This window comes from Chlorocebus sabaeus, chromosome 6 (assembly GCF_047675955.1).
Source record: "Chlorocebus sabaeus isolate Y175 chromosome 6, mChlSab1.0.hap1, whole genome shotgun sequence".
Taxonomy (NCBI): domain Eukaryota; kingdom Metazoa; phylum Chordata; class Mammalia; order Primates; family Cercopithecidae; genus Chlorocebus; species Chlorocebus sabaeus.
This window is the reverse complement of record NC_132909.1, coordinates 57560450-57578851: the sequence shown is the minus strand read 5'-3', so window position 1 is coordinate 57578851 and position 18402 is coordinate 57560450. Positions and strand designations below refer to the sequence as shown.

The 18402-nt window shown below is 55.7% G+C and overlaps 1 protein-coding gene across 1 annotated transcript in view; it reads left to right on the top strand.

The window, feature by feature from the left end:
• The first annotated feature begins 2340 nt into the window (after positions 1–2340).
• PTPRS (protein tyrosine phosphatase receptor type S) overlaps positions 2341–18402 on the top strand; it is a 136457-nt gene continuing 120395 nt past the window's right edge. The window contains exon 1 of the mRNA XM_073017078.1: positions 2341–2490. The gene's annotated coding sequence lies outside the window, so the exon portion shown is untranslated. The remainder of the gene's footprint in view (positions 2491–18402) is intronic.

Genomic DNA, 18402 nt, shown 5'->3' with positions numbered 1-18402 from the left:
TTAATTTAGGTTCCTTGTTAAATTATTCATTATCTCCTCTCTCTTCTCCTGTTTATGACTTCCGCCTTATCGTTTTGTTCCCCGGGTTAATGCTTTTTGTTTATCTGCATCTTTGGCCCGGAATGAATGAATCAACAATTTTGGAGGAAAAAAAAAAAAAGCCAATTCTAAAGTTGGGTTCCTCTGTTGGGCACCTTCTCCAAATATGTGCCTTGAGGAAATAAATGCTTTCGACTTGATCAAAACACAAGGACTGATGTGCAATCTTGTTTGGTGGCTGTGAGCCCTCCAACCCCTGTACCTTTGTCAATATACCCCTTTTATTTTTTACTTCTGCCTTTTTTTTTTTTTTTTTTTTAGGTGGAGTCTCACTCTGTCACCCAGGCTGGAGTGTGCAGTGACGTGATCTTGGCTCAATGCAACCTTCACCTCCTGGGTTCAAGCGTTTCTCCTGCCCCAGTCTCCCAAGTAGCTGAGACTACAGGCACCTGCCACCACATCCAGCTAATTTTTGTATTTTTAGTAGAGATGGGGTTTCGCCATGTCGGCCAGCCTGGTCTTGAACTCCTGATCTCAAGTGATCTGCCCACCCTGGCTTCCCAAAGTGCTAGGATTACAGGTGTGAGTCACTGGGCCCAGCCTCTTTTTTCTTATTATTCCATCTTCAGGCACCAATGGCAGCCAGGCAGCCACATTATAGCAATTCATCATCACACCCTCCTTGGGAGCAGGGGCTACCTTGCCCCATTTTACAGATAAGAGCCGAGATCCAGAGGCATATCCATTCTACAGATAGGGAAAGTGAGGCTCAGGGTCTCATGCAGCAAGTCAGTGTTTTAGCTGGGTTCCAGCTGTGGCTCGTCCTGACTCCAGGGCAGCAGGGAATGGTAATTAGGCGAGACCTGTGTAAAGTGCTTACTCTATAGGAAGTGGTCCATCATCCATTCATTCATGTGTTCAACCTGCACATAGGGATCCCTGGAGCCACACTGTAGTGTAACTAGAATAAAAACGGGATAATGGGACCAGGCGCAGTGGCTCACGCCTGTAATCCTAGCACTTTGGGAGACTGAGGCGGACGGATCACCTGAGGTCAGGAGTTCAAGACCAACCTGGCCAGCATGGTGAAACCCCGTCTCTAACAAAAATGCAAAAGTAGCCAGGCGTGGTGACAGCACGCCCGTAATTCCAGTTACTCAGGAGGCTGAGACAGGAGAATCGCTTGAATCCGGGAGGCGGAGGTGGCAGTGAGCCGGGATTGTGCCACTGCACTCCAGCCTGGGCGACAGAGTGAGACTCCGACTCAAAAACAAACAACAACAACAACAACAAAAACACGGGATAATGGGATAGAGTGGAGTGGGGCGTGGCTGGTAGCTGTTGTCAGGGAGGGCTTCTCCCAGGCGCTGCTTATCTGAGCAGAAACTGGAAAGATGAGAAGGAGATGATTTTGGATGCTCAAGTTAGAGGAACTGTAAGAAGCTGGCTGAGGTGGGAGGATCACCTGAGCCCAACTACTCAGGAGGCTGAGGCGGGAGGATCACCTGAGCCCTACTCAGGAGGCTGAGGCGGGAGGATCACCTGAGTCCAACTACTCAGGAGGCTGAGGCAGGAGGATCACCTGAGCCCAACTACTCAGGAGGCTGAGGAGGGAGGATCACCTGAGTCCAACTACTCAGGAGGCTGAGGCAGGAGGATCACCTGAGTCCAACTACTCAGGAGGCTGAGGCAGGAGGATCACCTGAACCCAGGAGTTTGAAGCTGCAGTGAGCTATGATCATACCACTATACTGAGGCCTGGATGTCAGACCTCATCTCTTAAAAAGACAAGAAGGAGTAGCTGGTTTTGCTGGAGCATTGACATGGCCAGGGGGAGGGGACAGGGTAGTGGGCGCTAATGTGAAACGGCGAGCTGCAGAGACGAGGTTGGATTTTATTCCAAGGACACTAGGGAGCCCTGGCAGATTTTAGAACAGCACACAGAAAGTGCCATGCCCTTTGCACCCAGGACGCTGGGGCTCCCGCACGGACAGTACCCCGAGGGGCCCTTCCCGCTGCCACCACCGCAGCCACCACCAACACTACCGCGGCCCACGTGTCCCGCGAAGCCCAGGGCCCCACGTGCTCCCGCGGCCCTTTGAACACCCCGGGGCCACGTGACCGCGCCGCGCCGTCCCATTGGCCGGGGGGCGTGGTAGCCGCGCGGCTGCGCAGTGACGCGCCCGGGCCGGCCCTGCCCCCGACCCGGCGGCGGCGGCGGCGGCGGCGGCGGCGCTGGCGGAAGGGATGACGTCACCGGCTGGGGGGGCGCGCGAGCCGGCGCGAGGGGAGCGCGAGCCGCAGTGAGTGTCCTCGCGCCGCCCGCCCGGCAGCCCGGCCGGCGCGCGCACGCCGCGAGCCGCTGGCGCTCGGGCTCCGCTCGGATTCCATGCAACAGCCAGGATGTGAAGCGGGGCAGAGCCGGGGGAGCCCAGCCCAGCCAGCCTCCAGGTAAAGCCAAAAAAAAAAAAAAAATCATGGATTCGAGGAAAAAAAAATGCAGGCGCTCCAAGGGGGGTCTCGGAGGCAGCTGAGTGGGCAGCGCGCCGGCTTTGTGCTGGGGAAGCCTGCACGGCCATTGTGCTCGGAGGATGCTCGGCTGCAGCCGGTTGCACGCCCAGCCCCTGCACCCCAGGAGCTGAGCCCGGACAATGCCCCGAGGGGCTGGGCCGGGACCGCGCTGGGGGCACTCGGCGGGCGGGGCTGGGGGGCTTCGTCCGCGGCGTGGGAGGGGGCTGGGCTGGAAGCGCCCGAAGCGCGGCGTTGGAAGCTGCCCAGCGCCGCCGGCTGCACCACCCCGGGCTGCGGGCGGGGCAGAGGAGCGGAGGGGGGCGCGCGTGTGTGCGGAGCGGGTGCCGGCCCCGGCGGCGTCCGGCCTGGGTCCCCGGGCGGGTCCTGGAGGCAGGGGGCGCTGTGCCGGGGGATCGGGGTCGTGCGGGCGCCCCGGAGCGGAGAGGAGCCGGGACGGGTGGCTGGAGGCGGGGTGGCTCCAGGGCTGCTGCGCCCGCCGCCTTTCCTCTCCGGGTCCCCCTCCCCTGGAGACCCCCGAGTCTACGCCGTCTCCCCTGGCACACTCCGGGCCCTGTCGTTGCCTTATGGGAGGTCGCCCCTCCGGCACTCGGGCCTTGCCCCACCCTTTTGCGGCCCCGGCGCCCCCTTCCAGCGCCCCCACCCAGGGGTGAGCCTCAGCCCCCCAGCCCCAGGGGCTCTGGCGGGCAGACGCGCACGCCCAGCACCCTAGTTTCCCCTCCACGCTGGGGGCCCCGTGGGGATCCCGAGAGTGGGGAAGCCGCCCCTGGAGCCGCCAGCCCCGCGGGTTCCGCACGCTCCGGGAGCCCCCTGGGGGCTGCGGGGGGGGGGAGGGGCGGTGACGTCATCCCGGGGGCGGGGCCGCCGGCACCGGGTTAAAGGGGGCGCGGGGCGTGCCCTGAGGGGAGCCCCCCGGGTTAGAGTGCCCGCTCCGCCGTGGGTGCGAGGGTTCGGCCAGGCTGCGGCCAAGTTCACCGCTCTTTATGGGAATCTCTCCTAAAATTAAGATCCTCCCCTTCGGACCTCCCCCTACAAATCCTGGACATTTCCCAGCAATTCCCCCCCTTCCCAAATTGGGGAACTCCCCTTCGGCCGCTTTCTCTCCAGGATCCTCGTATCAGGGAACCTTTCCCACAAACTGGGATTGTTTTTTTCAACCACACCCCCCGCCCCAAATCTGGGACCTCCTTCTTCAGTTGACCCTCTTTCCCCAATCTCACACCGTCTTCTTGTGGTTCCCTAAATATGCAGCTTCCCAGAACGTTCCTTCCTCTGCAACCCTTCCTCAAATCCAGCTACCTCTTGGGACCTCGTCCCCCAAATTAACAACCCTCCCAGCGCATCATGGGGGTGCCTTGCCTCCCCCTTCTGGGCTCAGCTGGGATTCCCCTGCCCCCCCGTCACAATCTAGGGGAGCCCCCTTCTGAGCATGGGTCCCTTCTGCCTCTGGCCGAGCCCCTAAGAACACATCCCGGCAGCCGAAGCTGGTGAAGCGGGTGTCCGAGTCCCGGCTGAGCAGTAGGGATACACCTAGAAGCCGGAGGAGGCAGGAAGACCCCCTAGGGTCCCAAGGACAGGGACCCACCTGCTCCGGGCTCCCCTCCGCCACCACGCGGACTTTGGCTGCTGGGATTCTGGCCTCCTCTGGTTGCCCCCCTATAGCTGCTGTCCTTGGGGTGCAGGGGGTGACGGCGCCTCTTTGTCTGGGGCGCCCTTCTTCCCTCTCTCTGCCGCTTTCCGCCCGGGAGAAGGGAGCCAGCCCGCGCCTCTGCTCCTGCGATACCAGCGGCAGCTGCTGGAGCGTTTATTAATGGCCCAGGGACTTGGTCGAATCTGCCATTTGCATAAGTCCCCTCCCCCTCCCAGGGTCCCTTCCTTTGTGCCCCCTCCCCCTGCCAATCGTGCCTGCCTTCTGTCCCTCTGCTCTTCTTTCTCTGCCAGCTGATATTTTGGCAGTGGAAGGCAGGCAGCTGGGGCTGGGGGCGGCTGCTTCCCGCCCCCAAATCCCACAGCCCCCCAGCTTGGGCCTGAGCCCCCTCCTGGGAACCCCCCCCACCCCGCTGCCCTCCACAAAGCCTTCCGTGGGGCATCTCTTTCTGGCTGGCAGACTGGCGGTGTCTTCATTCTTCCCCTCCAGAAAGCAGGGTCCTGCCCTGTTCCCCAGGCCCGGGGGACACCTTCATCATGACGGTGCACTTCTGCGTGGGGGCCAGGCCTCCCAGCCCCCCGGGGGGTCACCACCCGCCATACTCATCACCCTGAGAGTTGTTCTAATTGGGCTCAGGCAAACAAAACGTCGCGGGAGACCCAGGCTGCCTGGTGAGCTCACGCACTTTTCTATTTCGGCCACCCTGGCCAATGACATTGCCCCTAACCCCCCAGGGGGTGACAGAGACTGGTACTGTCAGTGGCCATCCAGAGATGCTGTCCCGAGAGGCGGTAGACTGGCCCCCTCCCCACTCCCCGCAGGAGATGGGTGACAGGTCATTTTGGTGCAGCCCGGCTGTGGCGCTGGAGGGTGCTACTGGTTGGCAGGTCAGCTCCGGGCACGATTTCCTCCTCTCCAGGAAACCTTGAGAGCCTCTGAAGTCTGCCTGTGGTGGCGACGGAGAAGGGGACATTCAAACCCCAGGTTCCTGCCTACTGCTAGCAGAGAAAAAAAAAAAATCACTCCTTATACCCCGGTTGAGCGTTCAGTGCGCCTTTTTTTCCTGCCTCACAGGGGATTTCAGGCGTTGTCCAGTGTCCATGGACCCTGCTTGGAGACACAAGTCCATTTTCCCCCAACTTCCACCGTGGACTGGGGGAAGCTTTGTGGATGCCAGGGATTTCGTGGTAGCATCTGGGTGGGCAGACCTGGAGCCATCATTGTGCACCCATTTTTTTCTTCTTTGAGTTGCACAGAGCCTGGGGCTCTGCCTGGGTTTCCCCAGACCTGGTACCAGTCTGGAAGCAAATCCATCTCTGCTCATCAGACATCTTTCTGGGAGGTGACTTGGTTTCCCCTTCTGCCTTTGGGGTTGGCATTGAACAGCGGTTCACAGATGTCTGAGGGCAGCGCACACTTCTACTTGCCAAGACGAGGAGACCTGTGGCTTCGCTGATTATTCCAGCGGCTGCATGACCCCAATACGATAGTTAGCGGGGTGGCCGGAGAGGGACCGGCAGGGACAGTGTGACTTGGTGGTGCGACGTGGCATTTCTACCCGAGCACCCCGTGGCCCCGCGTTCACCTGCTTTCTGTGACAGTGCAGCCGCCGTGTGCGTGGGGGAAGAAGCGGGGCGTGGAGAGAGTTCGGGATGGGGGCGAGCGGGAGGGAAAACCCTAAAAATAAAAAGGGATATTTTTAAACCCAGCGGGTTTGGGGGATAATTGACAAAGCTTAATGTTTTTCGGCTGAGAGCAGTTCCTTCCCCCTGCTACCCATTAGGCTCCATTTGTGGAGTCAGTTGGAGCCATGGGAAGATCTTGAGATGAGCTTTAGGTCTGGCGGGCGCAGTGGCGACTGCTGTGGTCCCCTTCTGGGAGGGTCTCGTGCTTTCTGGAAGGAGGCAGGGGTCCCAGAAAGGGGCACTCCCCGGCTCTCCTCTGCATCCAGGGCAGGCTCCTGGCTCACCTTCCGATGGGTGGGCATCCTCTTAGAATTTGCAAGGAGGATGAGAACCCCTGTCGGGCAAAGCCTGTGCAGGTTGCCCTTCCTCCGTCCTTCCCTGCGGCAAAAGATGCCCAGGGAGGGGAATTTGAAGAGAGACCCCCCACTCCGCCCCACCCTCCAACCACTCACCAGGCTCAGCCTCCGGAGGGGACAGGAGGAGAGGAGATTAAGACATAACTGCTGTTCCTCACAGGATTCGTGTGGCAAGCTGATACAAAACAAAACAAAGCATAAAAACCAAAAATTCACCACAGGTTCACGGACAAAGGCACCTGTCGGCGGTTTGAAGGTTTGAGGGCTTTTCAGACTGAATTTTGTCATCTTCACACCTTACCTTGGTCTGGAATCGGAAAGCTGCCAGCTTTCAGCTTGTGGCTTGTGGGGCAGAGGAGAGGGGGTGCCAGAAGGAGGTTGAGGCTCAAATGCATGTTATTTTATCTCCAGGTGACATTCTGAATTGAGGAAGGGGGACCACGGAGAGAGGAAGTGAGGCGTAGGGGATGTGATCGAGAGAAAGGGTGGCTGTTGTCTCCCGCAGAGAGTGGCAGCCCCGAAATGTCTGGGAAACAGGTGACACCCGGGTCTCTCTAACCCTGAGGTTCAAGAATGTGAAGTGTGTGGTTTCCCCCCGCCCCCACCTTTTCCTTTAAGGAAAGAAAAGACTCTCAACCAAAAAGGGAAGGGGGAAAAAAAAAAAAACCCGACGTACCATTTCTGTCTTGTCTCTGGCTGATATTTGAGAAGCGCTGGGGAGGGGGTTGTGTGTGGGGAATTTGAAAAATCAATTGGCTTACACTTCTGCAAAGGCGAAAATTAACGGGTAGGAGTGATTCACGGGCAGGCCCTCCACTTTCACATCGCTTTATTTTTGTCTCTCTCTCTCTCTCTCTCTCTTTTTTTTTTTTTCCTTCTCCTCCTCCGTGGAGCTGCCCGTCCCCCAACATCGTGGCCTGGCCAGACTGGACCTGGGGGCTGGTGCTATTCTGGGCTAGCCGTGGAATCCCCTCTTCTGTTCCCCGGAATCAAGGCACCCTCAGCGCCCCGCGGAGGCCGAGGGGATTCCACACCTGAAAATAAACCCAGGTTTTTGTGTGGCTTCCTGTTTCCTTCTGATTCCCATGGATCCCACCATGGTTGGGGGTTCAGAGCTTGGATTTTGGGATCATGGGGACGCCCTCCTCCCGTCCCCGTCTCTGTAACTGGGGCTGGATCACAAATGTCCCATTTCATGGGGACAGATTTCGTCTCGTACTCTACATTACCTGGGTGGCTGCTGCTTTTCAGTTGTTTTTGATCTTTGCTGTAAGCTCCTTGTAGGAAGGGCCAGGTGTCTCTTCCTCCCACCTGGAGAACTGAAAATTCCCCTTTTTCTCCTAGATCTCGCCTGCCTGCCTTCCTTCCTCCCTGGGTGACTTCCCCTCTGTCCTTTCAGTTCGTGCAGGAGCTTCCTCACTTACAAAATGAGGTTACCCCTCTGGGTTCCAGGTCAGAGCCCTGACTTGAGCCACCCGCCTCACTTCAGCTGGGCAAACTAGGGCGGGTTGCCTGACCTCTCTGCGTTCTCTCATCTCTAAGATCAGTACAGTTGCAGTCCGCGTTGCTGCGAGCCTTGACATGAGATGCTCTGGGTAACACGCCTCCTCCGGCTCTCAACGCGTCCGCTGTCAGTCGCATGCATCCGTCCTTCCGCTCCTGGACGCCCAGATGGGTATCCGGTGTGGCTGAGAAGCCAAGGCTCTGGAAGCCTGGGACCCTCAGATGAGGCAGGCTATGGGGAGAGAGGCTGGGAGGATGGCCCATCGTCGCGCTGTCACATGGGTAATTGAGAGTTAGTGGAAATTCAGGGGTTCTGGGGAAGCGAGGTTGGCGCGTCTGTGTGTGTATAATTTAATGCCGCTTATAATTAACCCCCGTGATCAGCAAATGAGGGGATGTCGGGGGGGATAATAACAGCTGCTCCGACTTATTTAGAGTTGGCGCCCTGTGCCAGGCCCTTTGCTAAGTAAGCAAGTCAGTAGCATCCTCATCTCCTCCAACCTGCCATCCCCTGTCAGCGGAGTTGCTGTGATCTGAGCCCTATTGTGCAGAGAGGGAAAATGAAGCACAGAGAGGGGCCTCCCCTGGCCGGAGGTCACTTCACACAGCCCACAAGCCGTTGGATGCCACAACCTGGATTCCTTAACGCCTGGAAGAAGCTCTGCCCCATTGTCAGGGATGTTTGTTTGGACAGCAGGTCCGTCTGCTGGGGGGCCATCTGAATCGCTACAGAGACACCCCCCAGCACACACTCCAGGGCTCTCAACTGCCTTTTCTCAGAGGTTAAGAGCAAGGACACTGGACTGAGGCTGCGTGAGGTTCAAATCCCTGCTCTGCCCACTTGTTGGCTGTGTGACCTGGGGCAAGTTGCTCAGCCTCTCTGTGCTTCCATTTCCCTCATCTGTCTAATGAGAAGAGTAGCAGTGCCCACCTTGAGGGATGGTTAGGAGGAAGAAATGAGTTAACGTGTGTAAGCACAGATTCACAACGGCACGTAGAAAGTGGCCGCTGCCTCTGCTGCTGTTTTTGTTATTTTCGACAACATGGTAGCTACATTGATATGTTGAAGGACCTGCCTCAGAGGGGCTCTCCAGTGTCTGCGCCCGCCCCGCTACCCTGCCCTCAGCCCCCCGATGGGGTCCAGCACCCGGGAGATGTCAGGATGACTCAGCCACTGCAAACTGGGGCGTTCCCCTTCGCTGGCTGCTTAATCAAGGCCGCCCCACTTCTGCGGCAGGACTGGGCACCTGGCGGGAGCTGAACCATGGGGGGCCCGGATGGTGGACAGGAAGGACACGTGGCTGCCTTGGGAGCTCTGGGCACTCCAGAAACCCCAGATGTGGCTCCCAACTTCCACAGCCGCTGGTGGGCCCAAGTGATCATCAAAGGGGGGAGTTTGGGGGGCATTTGGGGCTTTGACAGCAGTCATTTGAGGGGCACTCAGGAAAGTGATCGGTTGAAAGCATTGTGTGCGAGCGAGCATACAGGCATTCATTCATTCACCAGTGCATTCATTTGTTCCATCAGGATTTGCTGGAAACCTGCGGCTGAGGAACTTGGGAGCCAGAATCTAAGCAGGTGTGGGGCCTTGGGCTAGTAATAAAGCTGTTCTGTGCCTCAGTTTCCTGATCTGTAAAATGGGTACTTTGACATTGCATCATGAGTGGAGACAAATGAACAGGTGTGGGGGGCAGCAAGGACAAAGACTGAGAGTGGCACCTACTGCTTTGTGACTGGAGGTGAGGGCGTCGGAAACAAGAGAGGAGAGTTGACTTTAGCTGGGGAAGACCACACGGGATCTCCCACCCCAAGGAGTTCGAATTGCATTGTGTGTGTGTGTGTGTGTGTGTGTGTGTGTGTGTGTGTGTGTGTGACAGCTCATACTGTTGCCCAGGCTGGAGTTCAGTGACACCATCATGGCCCACTGCAGTGTCTTCACTTCTGGGCTCAAGCAGTCCTCCCAACTCAGCCTCCCAAGCTAACTTTTCTTTTTTTTTTTTTTTGAGATGAGTTTTACCATATTGCTCAGGCTGGTCTTGAACTCCTGGGCTCAAGCTATCTGCCTGCCTTGGCCTCTGAAAGTGCCGGGATTCTGGCCACCACACCTGGTGAATTGCATGTTTTATTTATTTTTTATTTTATTTTATTTATTTGAGACAGAGTCTTGCTCTGTCGCCAGGCTGGAGTGCAGTGGCACGATCTCAGCTCACTGCAAACTCTGCCTCCCCCATTCAAGTGATTCTCCTGCCTCAGCCTCCCGAGTAGCTGGGATTACAGGCACCCGCCACCACATCTGGCTAATTTCTGTATTTTCAGTAGAGATGGGATTTCACCCTGTTGGCCAGGCTGGTTTCAAACTCCTGACCTCAGGTGATCCGCCTGCCTTGGCCTCCCAAAGTGGTGGGATTACAGGCGTGAGCCACCGCGTCTGACAAATTGCATTTTTTAGATGTGCAGCCAGAGTTCTCCGAAATCCCCCAGAGGGTCAACAGAAAACCTGGAGCATTGGAAATACTTCTTGGAACAGCTGTCAGGCCAAGGCCCAGAGAGGCAGAGAAACTTGCCCAAGACCACACAGCCATGCCTGCCTGCCTGCTGCTGGGCCTTGCGCAGGAGGATGGACAGGAACCCCTTTCACCAATCCAAAGGGAGACATGGCGGGTGTGTGATTCCCAAACTATAATGCCTGTCAGGGCTGGAGTGTCCTCTCCAGTGGGTTGTATGGGCCAAGCAGGCTCTTTCAACCTCCAAGGAAGCCCTGAATGGCTCCAGGGCCAGATCTGTTGGTTTTTCCAAGGAAAAGCAGAAATCTAGATTTTAAGTAAAATGGCCCTGTTTTAGCTGGGCATGATGGCTCATGCCTGTAATCCCAGCACTTTGGGAGACCGAGGTGGGTGGATTACCTGAGATCAGGAGTTCGAGACCAGCCTGGCCAACATGGTGAAACCCCGTCTCTACTAAAAATACAAAAATTATCTGGGCGTGGTGGTGCATGTCTGTAATCGCAGCTACTTGGGAGGCTGAGACAGGAGAATCGCTTGAACCTGGGAGGCGGAGGTTGCAGTGAGCTGAGATCGTGCCACTGCACTCCAGCCTGGACTGGAGTGAGACTCTGTCTCAAAAAAAAAAAAAAAAAAAATTGTCCTATTTTAACATCCTTGGGTTAAAACATCTTAACATGGCACAGTACAGAAACCCAGGGCCACTGTGGACTTTGACCCCTTCCCCACCACTTAAAAGTTGCACGACCTCTGATGCCTCCATTCCCGTCCATGGGCCTCAGTTTCCGGGCCTGTGAAATGGGTTTAAGACTCCCAGCCATCTCCGTGGTTCTTTAGAGGCACCAGCGTGATAGCTCACAGAGAGTGCTGAGAACAGGGCCTGGGCCAGCGTCCGCGCTCGATAAACGTTGCTCTGATTATATTAATATTGGTCATAATGATAAACTTGACTTAAATTAAATGCTGCGTAGAAGGAAGCCGGCTGTCCCGCGGGGCAGGACTGTGAATTATCTACTGGCGGCAGGACCTGCTTCTCTATCCCTTGTTCTTTCTGTAGCGTGCTTTTTTGCTCTCGGGGCTGGAGCACCCGGGTTACCAGTATTATTCGTTAAATGTACTGCTGTGGTTCTCAACCAGGGTCATTTTCGCTCCCGTGGGCACACTTGGCGACGTCTGGGGACATTTTTGAGTGTCACATCCAGGGGGGTGCTGCTGGTATGGAGTGGGTGGAAGCCAGGGATGCTATTTAACTCGCTGTAATGGCCAGGATGACCCCCTCCCAGAGAATGACCCTACCCTCCTGTCTACTATGCTGAGGTTTAGAAACCCTGATTTTGCCAGGCATGGTGGCTCACGTCCGTAATCCCAACACTTTGGGAACACTTTGGGAGGCTAAAGCGGGAGGATTGCTTGAACCTAGGAGTCAAGACCAGACTGGGCAACGTAGTGAGACCTCATCTCTACAAAAAACTTCAAAAAAATATCAGCCGAGGGTTGGGGTTCCCATGTACGGTCCCAGCTACTGGGGAGGCTGAGGTGGGAGGATTGCTTGAGCCCAGGAGTTTGAGGCTTCAGTGAGCTGTGATTGCACCACTACACTCCAGCCTGGGCAACAGAGCAAGGCCCTCTCTTTTTTTTTCTTTTTTAAAAAAAGAAGCCCTGACTTATGCTCAAGACCCAAGACCGTAAGAGAAATCAGGCAGATGGTGCCTTTGTCCCTGAGCGTCCACCCTGCACGCTCCCTGACGTCTCGCGGGGCCAGAACACTTAGATTGCTAATGGGTTCCTTCCGCGCATCTGTCCTGGTTCCACCGCCCCATTGATTATTGGAAGTGGGTAATTGCCCCTGTCAGATGCATTCTAGAGAGTGTGAGCTGCCGGGGTTTCCGGCGACAGTGCTGGCTTCACCTCCCCGATATCAGCAGGGTGCAGAGAGGCTGCCAGCTCCCAGGACTTTTTCTCTTGGCCCCAACTGGCCCTGGGAGCCCAGACTCTGGCCCTACTGGGGAAGGGCACTGGGGGTCTGAACGCCCCAGGTTCGGATCCTGACATAGGCCCTCCCTGGCCGTGTGAGATGACCTCATTATTTCCTTCCCCTGAGCCTCGGTTTTCTCATCTGTGAAATGGGGACGAGTCTTGCCTGCCGCATCACTGGGAATTCAGTGGTGTCACATTGATAATGGGGCCAGGAGCCCGAGGTACACAGGAGGAGCCAAATAACCCTACCCTCCCTCCCCCCCAGCTTCGTGAACCGTTAGAGGTGATGAGGTTGGAACCTCAAACCCACATTCCCCAAACAGCTGCAACAGAGGAGAACTAACCCAAGCGGGCGGAAAGTCCTCCCCGTGTTGGGGGCCGTTCATGCCCTGTGTTTTCTCATTTCATCCTCAGAACTGCCCCGAGAGGTGGCAGGTGTCCCCTTGTCTTGCAGATGGGGAAACTGAGGCACAAAGGCGGGTCAAGAACTGAGAATGACAAGCCCTTTCTCAGGTTAACAGAAGTGTTGTTTCTGGATGGGATATCGTTTCTACACTCGTGGAGGCTGCACCCAGGCCCAGCTTCACAGGGGCGCCACAGCCCCTCGGGGGCCCGTGATCAGAAGGGGCTGCGTTTAGATGAATCCTCTGTTGATGCCGTCTGGAAATTCTTAATAATTTTTTTTTCTTTTCTGTTTTTGAGATGGACTCTTGCTCTGTCACCCAGGCTGGAGGGCAAGGGCGCGATCTCGGCTCACTGCAACCTCCGCCTCCTGGGGTCAAGCGATTCTGCCTCAGCCTCCCGAGTAGCTGGGATTCCAGGCGTGCGCCACCAGGCCCAGCGGCTAGTTTCTGCATTTTTAGTAGAGACAGGGTTTCAGCATGTTGTCCAGGCTGGTCTCAAACTCCTGAGCTCAGGTGATTCACATGCCTCGGCCTCTCAAAGTGCTGGGATTCCAGGCATGAGCCACCACGCCCGGCCTGGAAATTCCCAATAATTTTTAAACTGGCCCAGCACGGCGACTCACGTCTGCAATCCCAGCACTTTGGGAGGCTGAGGCGGGCGGATCACGAGGTCAGGAGATCGAGACCATCCTGGCTAACATGGTGAAACCCCGTCTCTATTAAACAAAATACAAAAAATTAGCCGGGCGTGGTGGCGGGCACCTGTAGTCCCAGCTACTTGGGAGGCTGAGGCAGGAGAATGGCGTCAACCTGGGAGGCAGAGCTTGCAGTGAGCCAAGATCGCTCCACTGCACTCCAACCTGGACGACAGAGTGAGACTCCATCTCAAAATAATAATAATAATAATTTTTAAACAAGGAAAACCCCATGGTTTCATTTTGCGCGGGGGGCTGCAATTCTATAGCACAGTTATTAGCCACAATGTAGCCAGAGGCCACTTCCCGCAGTGGTTGGGAGCAAAGATGTTACCGGCCAGGATATGTTTTTGCCGCTTACAAGCTGTGTGGCTTTGAGGAAGTCACTTTCCCTCTCTGAATGGCACCCTCAGACTCCTCTCTGTGGCCCGCTGGCCTCATCTCTCCTCCTCTTCCCCTCCCCTTTGTCTGTTTCACTCCATGTACACCCATCCTCCTCCTGTTCCCACCTCCAGGCCTTTGTCCTTACTCTGCCAGGAGCTCTGTTTCTGGCCAGGCCAACCCTACCCCGCCATTGCCTCCAGCACCCCGTTGTGTTTTCCCTCACGATTTCACTCTGTCTGCAACCTCTTTAGGACCTAAGCTCCACAACACCTCACCCGCCCCCGGATCAGCCCGTCTGGCTCCTGGGAGCTGCCGCCTGGCCTGCATATACCAGCATTGCCGTGTCTAATGACCTCGATCAGGCAGGTAACGACGGGGAAAGCCCCGCCTCGACAACTCACAGCAAGAGACCCTGGGTCCTGCCCTGAGAGTACTCGGAATGGGTGATGTTGCAGGGAGAGGCAGTCACAGTGACCTCAACCTCCTGAGTAGCTGGGATTACTGGCACGCATCACCACGGCCGGCCGTAGTTTTAGTTGAGACTGGGTTTCACCATGTTGGCCAGGCTGGTCTCGAACTCCTGACCTCAGGTGATCCACCTGTCTCGGCCTCCCGAAGTGCTGGGATTATAGCTCAGCTCACTCTGCCTTTTGGGCAGGGAGGCCAGGAGGCTGGGTTCCCAGCAGAAGTGCTGTGTGCTGTCAGCTACTCACTCACCCTCTCTGAGCTGATGAATATCCAAAGTGTCTGGCAAGAAGTGGTAAGGGCCAGGCACGGTGGCTCATGCCTGTAATCCCAACACTTTGGGAGGTCGAGGCAGGTGGATCACCTGAGGTCAGGAGTTCGAGACCAGCCTGGCCAACATGGTGAAACCCAGTCTCTACTGAAAATACAGCCGGCTGTGGTGGTGCGTGCCAGCAATCCCAGCTACTCAGGAGGTTGAGGCAGGAGAATCGCTTGAACCCGGGAGGCAGAGGTTGCATGAGCCAAGATTGTGCCATTGCACTCCAGCCTGGGCAATAGAGTGAGACTCTGTCTCAAAAACAAAAACAAAAGAAGTGGTAAGGAATGGCTTTGAGGGTGGTGTCTCTGAGGAACTGGCTTCAAGCCAGGGGTCTGAGGGCCAGTGTCAGGAGGTCAGGAACTCTACAACAGTCCGTGAAATTTGCGTGAGAAGGTGAGAGGCCCAAAGGGGCTGGGGACCCCCAAAAAGTGTGCAGTGGTTGGGCCAGATGATTTTAAGAGTCAACCAGTGCCTGAGCATGGTGGCTTATGGCTGTAATCCCAACACTTTGGGAGGCTGAGATGGGAGGATTGCTTGAGGCCAGGAGATCGAGTCCAACCTGGGCAACATAGAAAGACCCCATCTCTATAAAAAGTAAAAAAATTAGCCGGGTGTGGTGGTGTGCACCTGTAATCCCAGTTGCTCAGGAGGCTAAGGTGGAAGGATGACTTGAGCCCAGGAGTTTGAGGCTGCAGTGAGCTATGATCATGCCCCAGTGCACTCTGGGTAACAGAGCAAGACCTTGTCTCTAAAAACAAAAAGAACTGAGCCAGCCGTGGTGGTGGTTGGGCAGCCTGTGTATCTGGCCAGACAGGTGGAGAAGTTACTGAGGAGTTCACCAAGAATGGGCCAGGCTTTCTTTGGGGGATCGGGTTTAGCGTTCGAAGAGTCCAAGTTTGAGTCTTGCCTGAGCTGCTTGTTCAGTTTTACCCTCCAGCGCCTCAGTTTTCTCGTCTGCAAAATGGGGGTGAGGCTGTCTCTTGGGTAGAAGGCTCTTGGTATTGGAAGGATCTATGCTAAGCACGCTCGGAGTAAGCCCCAAACTGGCTAAGATATAAAATACAGCATGATGAGCAGTGCCCTCTGGAAGCAAGATCAGGGGACCTGCATATGGGGCTCGGGGGTGCTGGGGAGTGACTGTGTCCGGGGGTATTGAGTTGCGCTTGAAGCGTGCTCACTGCAGTGCGGAGAGCAGATTGGCGGGCACCTGCAGCCAGCCCTGGGCAGACTGAGTTGCAGGGCAGGCTGCCACGCTGGCAGGAGCTGAGCTGGGAGTGTGGGCGGGGCTACCCTTGGACCACCTCAGCCTCAGTGGGGAAAGCGAGTCACCTCAGTGTGGACAGAACCCTCAGCAGGTATGAAGGGGTCGGTTCTGACTCTCTAGGTCTGTGCCGAGGTCACTCTGCAGGGTCTTTGGACTCTGTATCCGGTACTTTGCTGCCCCATCGCCTAAGGACTAGCTAGCTAGCTTGCTTCCTTTCTTCCTTTTTTCCTTCCTTCCTTTCTTTTCTTTTTTTCTTTCTCTCTCATTTTCTTTCCTTCTTTTCTCCCTCGCTGCCTCCCTCCCTCCCTTTTTCTTTCTCTTTTGTTCTTTCTTTACTTCTTCCCTCGCTCCCTCCTATCTTCCTTCCTTCTTTCTTTTCCCTTCCTTCTTTCTCCTTCCTTCTTCCTCTTTTTCTCTTTCTCTTCTCTTCCTTTATTTTCTTTCATTTCTTCATTTCTTTTTTTTTTCTTTCTTTTGACAGCATCTCACTCTGTCACCCAGGCTGGAGTACAGTGGCGCGATCATAGCTCACTGCAGCCCCAAGCTCCCGGGCTCAGGCAATCCTCCTGCCTCAGCCTTGCAAAGCGCTGGGATTACAGGCATGAGCCGCCGTGCCCAGCCAGTACTTGATACGTTTTGTTTAAACCCATTCTCTTTTAAGACGTAAAAGAGAAAACTTAGTCTTGTTCTTGTGAATGGAAATCTGGTGTGTCCTTGAAGGCACAGCCTTAAAAATAAATTCGATAAGAGCAAAACAAGGGCCTTAAATTCTTGCTGCTTTTGTCTCTGTCTGTTCCAGGCTGAAAGCTGTGGCCTGAGCACCGCTGAGGTGTTTTAAGACATCCTAGCATCCACCTGAGGCTTTTAGCCTTAAGCCCAGCACAGAATGACCCCCTTGCTGGTTGAGTCAGTATTTTGTTTTGTTTTCTTGAGATGGAGTCTCACTCTGTCACCCAGGCTGGAGTGCAGTGGCCCGACCTCGGCTCACTGCAACCTCCACCTCCCGAGTTCAAGCCATTCTCCTGCTTCACCCTCCCTAGTAGCTGGGATTACAGGCATGCGCCACCATGTCTGGCTAATTTTTGTATTTTTAGTAGTGACAGGGTTTCACCCTGTTGGCCAGGCTGGTTTCGAACTTCTGACCTCAAGTGATCTGCCTGCCCCAGCCTCCCAAAGTGCTGGGATTATAGGTGTGAGCCATCAGGCCTGTCCCAGTGTTATTGAATGTGGCTAGAACTGTTTGAGGCATCTCCTGGACTTTCTGGGAGGCTGAGCCCCTTCTGCCTTCAGCCTGAATTTCTTGGACTGAGCATCGCTTCCCCACGGCCTGGGGAGAAGGTGATTTCTCCCTGAATTCAATTAATGAGCCTATTAAAAACTATTTATTTTCCCTGACAGTTGTTTACTGAGGAGAAGGAGATGAATTGGCCGGTGTCCTCGGCAGACAGGAAGGAGGCTGAACGGGGGTGCCTGGTGGTTCGGCCCCGGTGCTTGGGGAGCACAGATTGCCGGTGGGGGCCTGTCCTTGGAGACGCCTTGGGCAGAGTCTGTCCTTGAATCGTGGCCACTGCTTCTGACCTTGGAGTCTTTTGGGAAGTGGATGTTGGGATGAGTGAAACCGTTGTGGTGTGGAGGCTGGGGGCTGGCCCCGATGATGTCTCTCTTCTCTTTCCGGGTTAAAATGTCTCAGATGCACAGGTTTGAAACCTAAGACCTGGCCCCATGGCCCACATGAGATACTGCGGCGGGATCTCCCAATATCCCATCGTATCCCCCACGCCGTAGCAGTTGAACTTTACAATTTGTATCTGGGCACACAGCCACCTGGGCAAAAGAAAGCATTTCTTGGGGTACCTTGCAGCTGTCTGTACCATATGATTCAATGCTGACCCGTGGCGTAAATAAGCAGGATTTTCTGAAAATGCCTTTCAAGAGAAGTGGCACATGCTCTTCTCTACCTGTCAGCTGGAATATGGAGATGATGGCAGGTGCTCAGGCAGCCATATTGGACTATGAGGCAGGGGTCATGGATAAGAATGGGGGATCAAAGAGACGGAAGGGGCCTGGGCCCCAGTGATTGCTGGGGAGGGCAAAATAGCCCTAAATGGCCAACCTGGCAGCTTCCCTTCGGTGAAAATAGAAATCACTCCTTGCTCGTGCTTTTTCTGGCATTTGCAATTCAACTGGATCCAAACAGTGGCAGGACATGAACCTCGGGATACCTCCTGGCGATGTGGCTCTACTGGGGATGTGGCTTCTTTTGCCCCTGTGCTCCAGAGACCCCAGACTCAAAGTTTTCCAGTGTGAGGATGAGGATGATGGTGAACGACTAAGTGTGGCGGGTGCTGACACGGCTCCCAGCTCTAGCTGAGTGCCTCCTGGTCCTGTTGAATCCGCACAGCCCTGCGAGAAGCCTACAGCCACTGCCCCACTTTCGCAGATGAGGAAACCGAGGCTCAGAGAGGGGATGTGACTTGTGCAAGGTCACACAGCAAATAGAGTTGAGCTAGGATTGGGTTGACGCCACGCTTTGTGGCAGGGCCCCATCCTGACATGCCTGGGGGCCTCCTCCCTTTTCCCCGTGGGTCATCACCTCCTCCTCCTCTCCTCCTCCATTACAACCATTAGATCTG